Source organism: Ranitomeya imitator, chromosome 4, assembly GCF_032444005.1.
Source record: "Ranitomeya imitator isolate aRanImi1 chromosome 4, aRanImi1.pri, whole genome shotgun sequence".
NCBI lineage: Eukaryota > Metazoa > Chordata > Amphibia > Anura > Dendrobatidae > Ranitomeya > Ranitomeya imitator.
This window is the reverse complement of record NC_091285.1, coordinates 191,031,684-191,044,750: the sequence shown is the minus strand read 5'-3', so window position 1 is coordinate 191,044,750 and position 13,067 is coordinate 191,031,684.

Sequence of the window (13,067 nt, the reverse complement as noted above, 5' to 3'; positions counted from 1 at the left end):
TTCCACAAAATGATGTTTTAGCCCGCAATTTTTTTTCCCAAGGGTAACAGGAGAAATTGGACCACAAATGTTATTGTCCAATTTGTCCTGAGTACGCTGATACCCCATATGTGGGGGGGAACCACCGTTTGAGTGCATGGCAGAGCTCGGAAGGGAAGGAGTACTGTTTGAAATGCAGACTTAGATGGATTGGTCTGCAGGCGTCATGTTGCATTTGCTGAGCCCCTGATGTACCTAAACAGTAGAAACCCACCACAAGTGACCCCATATTGGAAACTAGACCCCCCAAGGAACTTATCTAGATGTGTTGTGAGAGCTTTGAACCAACAAGTGTTTCACTACAGTTTATAACGCAGAGCCGTGAAAATAAAAAATATTTTTTTTCCACAAAAATGATATTTTATCCCCTATGTTTTTATTTCCCCAAGGGTAACAGGACAAATTGGACCCCAAAAGTTGTTGTTCAACTTGTCCTGAGAACGCTGATACCCCATATGTTGGGGGGAACCACTGTTTGGGCGCACAGGAGAACTCGGAAGGGAAGGAGCACTGTTTTACTTTTTCAAAGCAGAATTGGCTGGAATTGAGATTGGATGCCATGTCGCGTTTAGAGAGCCCCTGATGTGCCTAAACAGTGGAAACCCCCAATTCTAACTGAAACCCTAACCCCAACCCTAACCCTAGCCCCAACCCCAACCCTAACCCTAGCCCTAACCCTAGCCCTAACCCTAATGGGAAAATGGAAATAAATACATTTTTTTTACATTTTATTATTTTTCCCTAACTAAGGGGGTGATGAAGGGGGGTTTAATTAACTTTTATAGCGTTTTTTTTTGGCGGATTTTTAGGGTTGGCAGCTGTCACACACTAAAAGATGCTTTTTATTGCAAAAAATAGTTTTTGCATCACCACATTTTGAGAGCTATAATTTATCCATATTTTGGCCCACAGAGTCATGTGAGATCTTGTTTTTTGCGGGACGAGTTGACGTTTTTATTGGTACCATTTTTGGGCAGATTACATTTTTTGATCGCTTTTTATTCCGATTTTTGGGATGCGGAATGAACAAAAACCAGCAATTCCTGAATTTTTTTTAGGGGGGGCGTTTATACCGTTCCACGTGTGGTAAAATGGATAAAGCAGTTTTATTCTTCAGGTCAGTACGATTACAGCGATACCTCATTTATTTAATTTTTTTTATGTTTTGGCGCTTTTACACAATAAAAACTATTTTATATAAAAAAATAATTGTTTTTGCATCGCTTTATTCTGAGAGCTATAACTTTTTTATTTTTCTGCTGATGATGCTGTATGGTGGCTTTTTTTTTGCGGGACAAGATGACGTTTTCAGCGGTACCATGGCTATTTATATCCGTCGTTTTGATCGCGTGTTATTCCACTTTTTGTTCGCCTGTATGATAATAAAGCAATGTTTTTTGCCTTGTATTTTATTTTATTTTTTTTGCTGTGTTCACTGAAGGGGTTAACTAGTGGGATAGTTTTATAGAGCGGGTCGTTACGGACGCGACGATACCAAATATGTGTACTTTTATTTTTTTTTTTTTTAATTTACATAAATAAATGGATTTACTGGGAGATTTTTTTTTTTTTTTTATTTGGGGATTTTTTTTTTTTTTTATACATTCTATTTTTTTTTTTTTACTTTCTACCATTGTCCCAGGGTGGGACATCACTGTATTAGATCAGATCGTTGATCTGGCAGTGTGCATAGCACTCTGTCAGATCAACGATCTGACAGACAAGCTTAGGTGGCTTTCCGGCGCCTGCTCTCAGCAACTCTCAGCAGGCGCCGGCTAGCCAGGTCATTTCATGACCCGGAAGGAGTCGGGCGGCCATTTTGGATCCGGGGACTCCTTCCGGGTCACCGGAGCAACGCGATCTCATTGCGTTGCTCCGGTGGGAGAGCGCAGGGAGCCCCCGTCCCTGCACGATCCCCCTCTATGCCGCTGTCACTACAGACAGCGGCATCAGAGGGGTTAAATGCCCGCGATCGGCGATAGCGTCGATCGTGGGCATTGCTGCGGGGTGTCAGCTGTCATATACAGCTGACACCCACACCCGATCACCGCGGCGCAAAATGCAGTGCCGGCAGCGCAGTACTAGTACGGCGCATGGCGCGAAGGGGTTAATAAAGATATTTATTTTTAAAATTCAGCTAGTAGTAATCACTTCTTGTCTTTATGGCACCCATCCATAATACATTATGTTTATTAATGATTTTTGAAGTGTTCAAAGCCCCACATCTAGGACTATGGTAATGAGTTTAAAAGAGGCATTCTAGAAATGGTGTCTCACAATGCCCAATGCTTGCAGCTTAGTCATGGAGACAGAATTGGACAAACCAGTGGAAATGATAATGGACCAGGGATCAAGGGTTTCATTAAAGGCCCAACTAAGGATCAATGTGCCTTCTAGGAATTCGACTACCTGGTCTAAGAAGTTCGGACGGTCTATATTCGGTAAGTATATTGACACCAGATTGTATGTTTGTGTTTCAATATGTCCCTTCATAAGATGCAAACACCCATCTAGATGACCATAAGTAGGATATTTACAATTACAGTACTTTGATTAATTAATGCTGGGAAATATTGGGCACGTGATTGTGGCAAGGACCATGCTAGGGATGATAACTGAGACGTTCTGTGTTCTCTGCAGTACTTATGTTAACAAAGGCACTGTATTATCTACGTACTTATCAGTACTAAGTGCACACAAATAACAGAAGAGTTTGTGACATCTGCTAAAATAAATTTCCAATAGAGAACAGTTGAACAGGTCATAAGAGTGCACATCTCTAATGACAATCAGCGAGTAATTGGATGTTTTTCTTTTACCATTTCCATTGGTCAAGTAGTCAGCTCCCTACTTTGTTGCATAATAATCCTAATCATTCATTATCTGTATAGTCTAGAAAAACTGAAGACTCATTCATCACTGTCTTGCTAATGGAAAATGTACATTTTTGATGCATATGATGCACACAATTTTCACTCATTAAGCCCATATTAATGTGTCAAACAGTAAAATTGATATTTATTTTTTCACTGTCTACATAATTCTAGCAGTATCAGTTCCATATTTGTTTAATGGGGTATTGCTCTTAAAATTATTCAAAATTATTCTGAATTCTGTGTGTTCAGAATGTATAATTCATATTAGGTGGGTCATTTAATTCGCAGAACAGCAGTGCATCGGACCTGCACAATGTGACCTGCATTTTGACATCACAAATTAGCAATTATAGAACATGTACATATATTTGCCTGATAAGATGCCTGTCAGTATAGAGTATTGTAATTTCATACTGTATATCTTTTCATTACAATAACCATAACTTAAATGTAGGTGAATAAACAAAAACACAATTGCTAGTGATTAGTCAAATAATTCTAGAAGATTAGTTGCATTTATAACACAAATCATGACTTCTCAATTATAAGAAAGACCTAGGGGTCATTCTCATTATAGCAAATATTCTTCCATAGCTGTGTGTGAATTTCCATGCTCTGATTGGTTTAAAAGAGTTAACATTATATCTTTATTTTAACAATTGCTATGTGTTGAATTAATTTTGCAGCACTTACTAATATATAAGTACTACAGATTCTGTTCCTGCACTTGTTAGTACCACTTCTCTAAAACACTGCACATCACTCAGTCCAAAAGATGACTTCTAATTAGGGATGGGTGGACACGTGGATGTTCGGGTCCGTCGGGTTCGACCGAACTTTATAAAAAAATTTGGTTCGGCTACCATGATCGGTGCCCGAACTTGATCCGAAACCCAGACCTCATTCGAGTGCATATGGAGCACGAACATCCAGCAATTCCCACGCTCTCATGTATGACAGCGTGGGAAATACCGGCTCTGATCACCACTAATCTTACTGACGTTACCACTTTTTTTAGAACTTTTGGCATGCTTTAATAGTCTCCATGGGAGACTAGAAGCTACCACAACCCGATCGGCTCTGCTACATAGAGGTGATGATCAGATTGCCTCTATGTAGAATTACTCACTTGCTATGAGCGCCACTTGGTGGCGCACACAGCAATCCGACAGTGGCAACCATAGAGGTCTCTAGGAGACCTCTGGTTGTCATGCCAATGAACCGGTGACCCGCGATCAAGTGACGGGGGTCACCGGTGGGTTTCTGGCTCGATGGCCGTAAGCTCTAGTTAAATGCTGCCGTCAGCTTTTGACAGCGGCATTTAACGGATTAATAGCCCCAGGTGGATCGCGATTCCACCCGCGGCTATTCTGGGCACTTGTCAGCGGTTCAAAACAGCTAACATGTACAGGGAAAGATGTGGGCTCACCGTCGGAGCCCACATCAAAGGGAGTAAGTCCTATATCGGTGTACTATTATACCCGATTTTGGAAAGGGGTTAATTGAAAAAAATCTCTTCCCAACAATTCCCCTCATTTACCCATTTATTAACCTAAAAATAAAAAATCAAAGTAATCCTGACCTATCCGATGGAAATCCATTATAAGAAGGTGCCACGATGATCCCCAACTCTGCTATATCCAGTGTAATGAGCTCTATTCAAAGAATGCAGCTCCATACATTGGCGCAGCAACAACTGCTGGGTGACGTATTGCACTCTGCGAGACCTGGCTGCTGTGAACTGAGGTGACATCGGTAAGGTTTTTTCAGTTCACAGCAGTGGGTTTTCATAAGGGAAGTGCCGCTGTGACCTCAGATTACCTTACTGAGGACACCACTCGCAGCATAAGAAATTCCTCATGCTATGAGCGCTGACGTCAGCAAGATTACCGCAGTTCATCGACTATGACCTTAATGACGTCAACGCTCGTTCCAGCAGCCGTATTCATATACTACAGTCAGTCTGTTCCAGACGCAATGCTGAGCAGTTGCATTACTGATGTTACAGTTCAGCACTGAATCTGGATATAGCAGAGTTGAGGATATTCATGGGATCTCATCACTATGGATTACTGGTAGAATGGTGAGGATTACTTTGATTTTTTATTTGTAATTTGAACTTAATAAAACTGCAAAAGAGGGGATTTGTCTGTGAGTTTTTTGTTCAATTAAAGTACTTTTCTGTGTGTGTGTGTGTGTGTGTGTGTGTCTTTCTTACTTTTTCCAATGGGGTTAGTAATGGGATTGTCTGATAGACACCTCTCCTCTCCATTACTAACCCCTGGGCTTGATGTCAGCTGACATTATAAAGTTGAAATCTTCCCCTAAATATTACCCTGCTTCCCAATGCCCCAGGGCAATGGTGAAGAGCCAGGCAAAGTGCCAAAATTGCTGCATTTAACGAATGCATCTTTTCTGGGGCCACTGAGTGCTGGGGGAGGGCGAAATATTCATGGGCCTTCCAAGTGTGAGAATACCAGTCTGAAGCTGTCTGCTTTACCTTGGCTAGATATAAAAAATAGAGGGACCACCAAGCCATGTTTTAAATTATTTATTTAAATAATAACAAAATGGCTTGAGGGTCACTTTATTTTTGATAACCAGCCAAGATAAACCAGGCAGGTGAGGGCAGCAACCCACAGATGTCTGTTTTACCTTCCATTTTGTATCAAAAATAAAGGGGAACAAACAACTTTTTTTTTTTTTTTTTTACATGGCTTGCCAGCCAATCACAGCCATGCCATGCCAGGCCAGAAGTGCCCACTCAGGAAAAGCTTATTGATTGGCTGTGCTGCAGCCTTTCAGCAAGCTTTGTTCAGGCTGCTGAACCCAAACAGTAACACGGATGTCCGGAAGAAGTCTATGTTTGGGGTCTGTGCACAGACACTTGGAAACACTAAGCCCAACTCTACTTCTAATTGAGGAGCGTGTATCCAGATCTCTCCATCAGCCTCCCTCATCAGAAATAGATCTCACATGGAAAGCGGTTTTTCAATTGATGGACACTGATGGACTGATCTAGTTGGATGCTCTACAATCAGCAGCCATTTCATAGATTGTGTAGTTTGTGAGAAAGAAAGCACTGCCAAGTGCCAAAGGAGAAACTGTAATTAGAGATGATTCAACTTTGTGGATTTTACCGGGAAGTTAAGTTTGCAACAAAGTTATTCTCTGCAAATTGACTGGCCCTTATTATGCTTTGAAGAGTCCCCTGTGCATAATAATTATATATGTAGATAAAAACAACTAATATGCCACCGCTTAACTCTCTGGCCACCTCTGCTGCTTGCTGTTCTCTGTGGATACATGGTAACTTTTCTTACTGCTAAAGCACAATGAAAAAGGCAAAGAGTTTATGAAGACCTTATGACACACATGCTTAATAAAGTCCTGAGTCTAGTCATGGCTTGAAGTCCTGGCCTAGAGTACGAGTTGTAAAGCCACAGTGCACATTTTGATTGCACAACTCTGTGGCCTTATGACACACATACACAAAGAAGTAGCAGTGCTTATATAATAGTAAAGTGCCACAAAATAATGTCCACAACCACTTTTTTAAAACAAAGATAAAGTGGACAACCACTATAAGACTTAAATTAGTAATTACTAAGCGTGAATTAACTGATTGCAAAGAAATCAAATTTATCTTGAATTTCACAAAATTTGTAGATTGTAGCATGTTCAAATTTGATTGTGTCCAAGAAATGGCTGCCCGCTAGCTGTCATTTTGTTGGATTCATATGGGCCAGCAAGGGAACAAAAGCCCAATAAAAAAATTCTTACTTATTGACTCACTTATTCCTGCTGCTGCAGCTCTCCATTGGTGTGACATCTGTATCAGTGCCTGCCCTTCATGTCTTTGCTTTTGTCACCAGATGGCACCACACTCTTTCTGCAGGCAACACGAGGTGACGCCTCTAGTACTCTGTGACATGTATTTCTGTTCATGCTGGGATATCAAGAGTTATCTTTTGACAGTATTTGATGCCTCCTTCTTGTCCAATTTTACTGCTCCAGGCAACAGCTTAGTATCTTGCTTTAGTTCCCAGGAGACATTCCTGTTTTTACCTCAGCTAATTTTTTGACTTGTCTCCTGTATTACAATTTTGTCCCTTCATCGATTTCCTGATTCTGACCTGGCTACTAGACCATTCATCTTGCCAGCTCACAGCATTGAACAGCAGTTAAATATGTGGCCCCAGCCTAGGGGTCACTGTTAAGTCCACATATCTGCATAGGGGTTAAAGGGTGAAGGTCAGGCCAACCCCTGGGATCTGGAAAACAGAGTAACTAGGGCCAAGTGTTTCCCCTATAACTGGGGCTTCACTGGCTTCTTAGGTCCTAGCTGTGCTCCAGTTTCTTCTTCATTCTTCACTGGTGCTTTTTACCTCATAACATACACCACCCGATATGAATATATAGAGTAATACATATCATGATATCAGAATGTGCAGCTATACCTAGAGTAAACAAAATCGGTGGTGACTTTGGAAGTCAGTGGAGAACCGGTGGTAGCTTCAGAGGCAGGGTCAGGTGACTATGACTATTCTTATTGTGTTAAGCCTCTCCCTGGCCCATCCATATCATTTTGCTTTTTGTGTGTCAGTAGGATTACCCCTCCTAAGTCATCTTTAGGCATGTAGGTCATAGAAAGTTGAATAAAATGACAATCATGCAGATCAGTGTCTGGCCTATAGTACTTAACAGCTCATTTACACATTTACACATAAGAATCTCTCGAATCAGCCATCATATCGGATCACAGATATCAAGGTGTAATTTTATTCAACTTTCTGTGACCTACATACCTATAAAGGAGGCTTAGGAGTGTTGCCCTTTAACGGCAGTTGTTGGTCATTCATTTCACATCAAATAATTTCAATGCAAATCAAATTTCCAAGCTGGTATTAAGTAAATCTACCAAATTCGAATATTGTCAGATTCACCCATCTCTAGTACTTACACACTATAAAAATATAATGACAATTTTATAGAAAATATGTATTTTTTCATAAACATTTACATTGTACTGCCCAAATGTGCCTTTCCTACAAAAATGTTTGGAAATGAGTACGGATCCTGCTTACAAGCTTGTTCAAACTGGCAAACATGCCTAATTTCCATGTTAATTTTGTGAAAGAATACTGACTATATGCTTCTGTGGTTTAACATGTATACATGCTGATTATTACGATGGCTTATGCATAAAAAGATCCAAACAAATGAAATGTTAATCGATGCACATTTCCTCTTGGCCCTCCATGACTTGGATTAATAGACCTCATCAGTCTTCTGTTAGTTGTTGGTTGTTCCAAAACTGTGGTTTGATTCTGGTCCCTGTAAATCCCATGGATCCTCCCTCTGATCTCTCCAGTTGGCTGTGAGTTTGAGGCCCTGGCGTATTGCTAGCCATGCTGTCTGTTATTTAAAGCCAGAGATATGACTAGCCAAGGATTCTCCACGTGTCATTATATTGAACAAACAAGCTCTGATGTACTGTTTTGTGCCTTCATTTATCTCCCGCTGCTTGATAGCAACCTCCAACTCAAAGAATGGATGATTTCAGACCTGTCAACTTGGTCCAACATGATTTGGGTCGGTTGTAGCTATTAACATAAGCTACCAGTGATTTGTGCTCCTGTCTCTGTCTATATTAAACACAGAATTACGAATCCCCAGGCGCTTAAGCAGTTGAAATCCAGAGATAGCAGGACACACAATAGCCCTGAGATTAAATAAGTTTAGAAATAAGCAGCATGAAGGGAATAGTTCTGGGCATAAAATCACAAGGTAGTTATGAAAAAATGACCAATGGATCAAACTCAGAAACTGTTTTTATCAATTTTCCCATCTGAAACAACAGTGATTTCATAAATATGACGTGGTAGACAGCTAGATGTCACAGTGTATGACAGAATGACAAAATGTATAGGGAATATCAATACCGAAATTAAGATTTGGGTCCAAACTTCAGCAATTAATGATATGTTTATAACAAATGTTTTGGACATTTATTGTATAACAAAATAATTCTGAAAAAAAATATTGGCATCCATTTAAAAAGTACCTGCATTTTGGAGATATACACAGAAGTATCATAGAATATTACATTCCGTGGAGCAGCAATCTGCATCTATAAAGGGACAAGAAAAGTGCACAATGGCCTATTGAACTTATTCAGCGCATACTAGTCATAGTGGTTATAAGCACCAAAATGGGCACCTCAGCAGAAAACGCTGCTGCTAAATAAAATACACAATAAAAAGGTCAAGTAATATATTACCACCAAACAGTGAACATGTAATAGTAGATGCCACTTTAACAGACTGTATAAAGGATTATAGTACATCTAAAATCAGTGAATCATGGGTGGTGTTCAGAATTATTGTAGTTATTAGCTTATCCCTTCTTTGCTATCTGGCCAAGACCACCATGACTTGGGCCTGTAGTGTTTGCAGCAAAGAGATGCCCCATTTTCTATGCCTGATGTTGCGCTATATGCCTCTACTACTGCACCTGTTGTGTAGCATAATTTCCCCAAATAAAGATAATCTGTCAGTAGAATCAACTCTTTTAAGTTGTCTATATGGGCATGTAGGTCATGGGAAGCTGAACAACATCATACCTTGACATTTTGATCCGATGTTTTATTCCAAAGAAATCCACATTTTTCTTCAATGTCAATGACCTGTTAAGATCAATGGGCTGCCCATAGATCTCGCCAAGAGTCTGCCTCTAGAGCATATTTTAAATGAAGAGGATGTTAAAAGGGTTCTCCGAGCCAATTGTTTTTCCATGGATTTAAGAACTAACAGGTAGGTAATTGTTAACTACTTGCCTGGTCTACCCAGCGCTGGCTCAGAATGGTCACTCGCGATTCTGCTGCTTCGTGTCAACAGAGCAACTCTTCTTCTTCTGAGTTTCTTCAACAGGGCGTTAATGTCGGTGTAATGCTAATTAACAGCTGGCTTCCTGCAGTTAGGTTGTCAATCAGCTTGAAATTGGCAGTCACCCGCTGTCAACAGAGGAGAGTGGAGGAGAAGGTGCTCAGCTGGCGTGATGTCAGTAGAAGTTGCAGAATCTCCAGCAGGAATGGTCGGTGACCCCTCTGAGCTGGCAGAGATCGACAGCAGGCAAAATATGCAGGCAGTTAGCCACGAGTCAGCAACTACCTGCATGTCAGTTATTAGGTCTAGAAGAAAAAAAATAAATTAGTATTATAATTCCTTTAACAGTGCGAGGCATGTAATGACTGACAATTCACTCTCATGCTGATGCAGCACCCCAGAGGTCGTTCCAGTAATGTCGCTCTGCCGCTAAGGAGGGTGATGTTATGTCTGATTGCACTAAAGGAGTTCATCTGACCAGGTATCACAAGCACACACTACACTTCACACTCCGGCCACTAGGCAAAAGGCACTATTTACTAGGTCACTCCTCACACTGGTAAAACTAAGGGTCGGATAGGAAGTTGAAACAGAAAGTAGCCTGGGAGAGCTCCAGGGAGGACCTGTCAGAGGTGGGTTCCTGAAAGGGGCCTAGCAGAAAGGACCGATTGTTACAGAGCCGCGCCTGCACTACCTTGCAGCGGCATCTTAGACAGGACACGAAGAGAAGGATACTGTGGAGCAGTGAGAAACAGGATCAGAGTACAAAGGAGATAGAGCCAGTAGGAGTCGTGCCCCGAGAACGGCTACATCCTACTGAAGCGCGTAGCCGGTGGCCAGAGCTCCGAGGAAGTAACAGACTTTACGCATTATTTCAAACAGCGGCAGGACAGTTAACTACAGGTTGGCTGTCTAACCTAAATTGCTTGAACAGACATAGGAGGCAATCGTGGGAGAGGGGCATCGCTAGGGTCCCAGAATAACTCCAGGCCTAGCCATATCGTACTGGGGGAAGGAGAGAAGAGAGAGGACAGATACGATAGTTGTGCGGACTATCCCGTGGTGCTCAGCAGGGAAGGACTACAACACACAGGCGCCAGAAGGTAGACACTGATTTCCACCTGCAAAGGGAACTCTGGATGTGCCTTCGGACCGGCCGGTCTCAGCCAGCCCTGTTAGCAGTGCTCTGGATTGCGGATCCCGAAACCTTCAGTAAAAAGGTAAAGAAACTGCAACCCTGTGTCCTTGTTTTCCTCGTGTTCTGCACTGGGCACTATCATCACCTTTCATTGGACGCCCCTTAGCAGGGTCACGGACCGGGTCTAGCCACCATGACAACCCCGGATCGAGTACTCCGTGGCCCTATGTCTGGGGGCGCTCCAACTTGGCGTCACGAACAGGATCTACTTAAGCCTGAAGGATCAGGTCATGTGTGCCTTGGAACTGTGATTGAACTGCGACTTATTGCAAACACTGTGTATCGCTATTTGCTGCCAAAAATCCGCCATTGCCGCGCCGTGTGGAGCGCGAGGGGAGGAGCCATAGCTTCGTGGGTGGAGCCGGCTGGAAAAGAGGGCAGAGCGGGAAGATGCGGTTAGGTGCCGATCCCGGAAGAACCCCGACCCCGGCAGGTTAGCAAGGGGGAGGAACGGCCATGTCGGATCCCGGGGGAGCGGAGGCGGCGGCCACCGCTGCAGACTCAGGGGCACTTCCAGATTCCATGGCGGACGCAGCCACCAACCTGGTATCACTGCTAGATGCCGCGGGGCTTATGGCGCCCATCAGCCAGCCGGGCACTGCCGCAGCTACGACAGCCATAATGCCCTTCTCTATGCCATACCTACCAGGAGCCGCCTGACTCCCACGATACTCCGGAGAGGCCCATACGTTAACTGACTTTAAAGAGGGGATTTGTAGCCTGCTCGAGTTTTATCCCTTGACAGAGCCTCAGAAAGTTCATATGATAATCGGCCAACTCTTTGGAGCGGCATTGAGGGAAGTGAAGTCCTGGCCCGTTGCGGATAAGAAAACTGCGCAACAGGTATTTGCAAAGCTTAAAACCACCTTTGACACCCGCACCGCTACGGAAATTAAATTGATGTTCTATGGGTGCAAGCAGAGGCCACAGGATAGCTTAAGGACTATGCCCTTAATCTTCAGGAGGTGCTGCGGGCCATCAAGCAAAGTGACCCAAACAGCATACAAGATGAAGATAAACTCCTGAAGGAGCGGTTCATTGAGGGGCTCCTGTGCAGTAACCAAAGGGCCCAGCTACATTTCCTGGCCATGCAGAATCCAGACCTGACTTTTGCGCAATTCAAAGATAAAGTCATCCAGGCACTACCAGAGCGACAGCCCAGCTGTGCCACACTTCCCAGGCGTCAAGCCCTCATGTACCACCAGGAGGTGGCGCCGGACGCACCCATCTCCGCAAAGGCCGATGCCCAGATCCTGGAAGACGATTCCCCTGCAGGACTGCGCCTCCAGGTTCAGGATTCTGACCAGGAGCGTTGCTGCCCTAGCCCGTCCAGTCCTACAGGAGGCCCCCAAGGAGAAGATCCAGCTGGCTTCCAGACCGAAAGATGTCCCCTGGCAGTGACCAAGGAGAGTTCCATCGACCAGAGGCAGAGACGACGATTGCTTTCATCGAGATGGACGACCTATCTGCCGCCGCTGCCACCAGGTGGGCCATCTTGCAAGGTATTGTCAGTTAAACGAGCAACCCCTGGGGCCAAGGGCCAACCCCTAGCAGTAGAACGCCCAGGCCCACAAAATTGGAGAGCCAAATACATCAGAGGGCAACCAGTATCCCCATGAACGCTTTGCTGGACACTGGTTCCCAGGTGACAACTATGCCCTACATCCTCTATAGACGTTATTGGGAGGACACCGACATTACCCGTGGCCCTGATGATGATTTTACTATAATAGCTAGTAATGGTCAGCCACTGCCGCAAGTGGGGTATAAAGAGGTCACCATTAAGGTGGGGCGGGTAGAATTGAAGGCCCAGGGAATTGTCATTGTTGATATTGACCGACGTGAATGTAACCCCATGATGACCATCGGTACTAATGTCATAGAAAATTGTCTTGCAGAAGTTATTGTCTTGTTGCAGCAGGTAGCAGAGACAGCTGGTTACAGTGAACAACGTGCCCTGCTGAAAGAAATCAGAGCCCTAATACGGAGACAGCAGGTGGAGCTGACTGGTGGTGAAATTGGCCGGGTCACAGTGAGTGATTCGAACCCCATTGCAATACCCCCCAG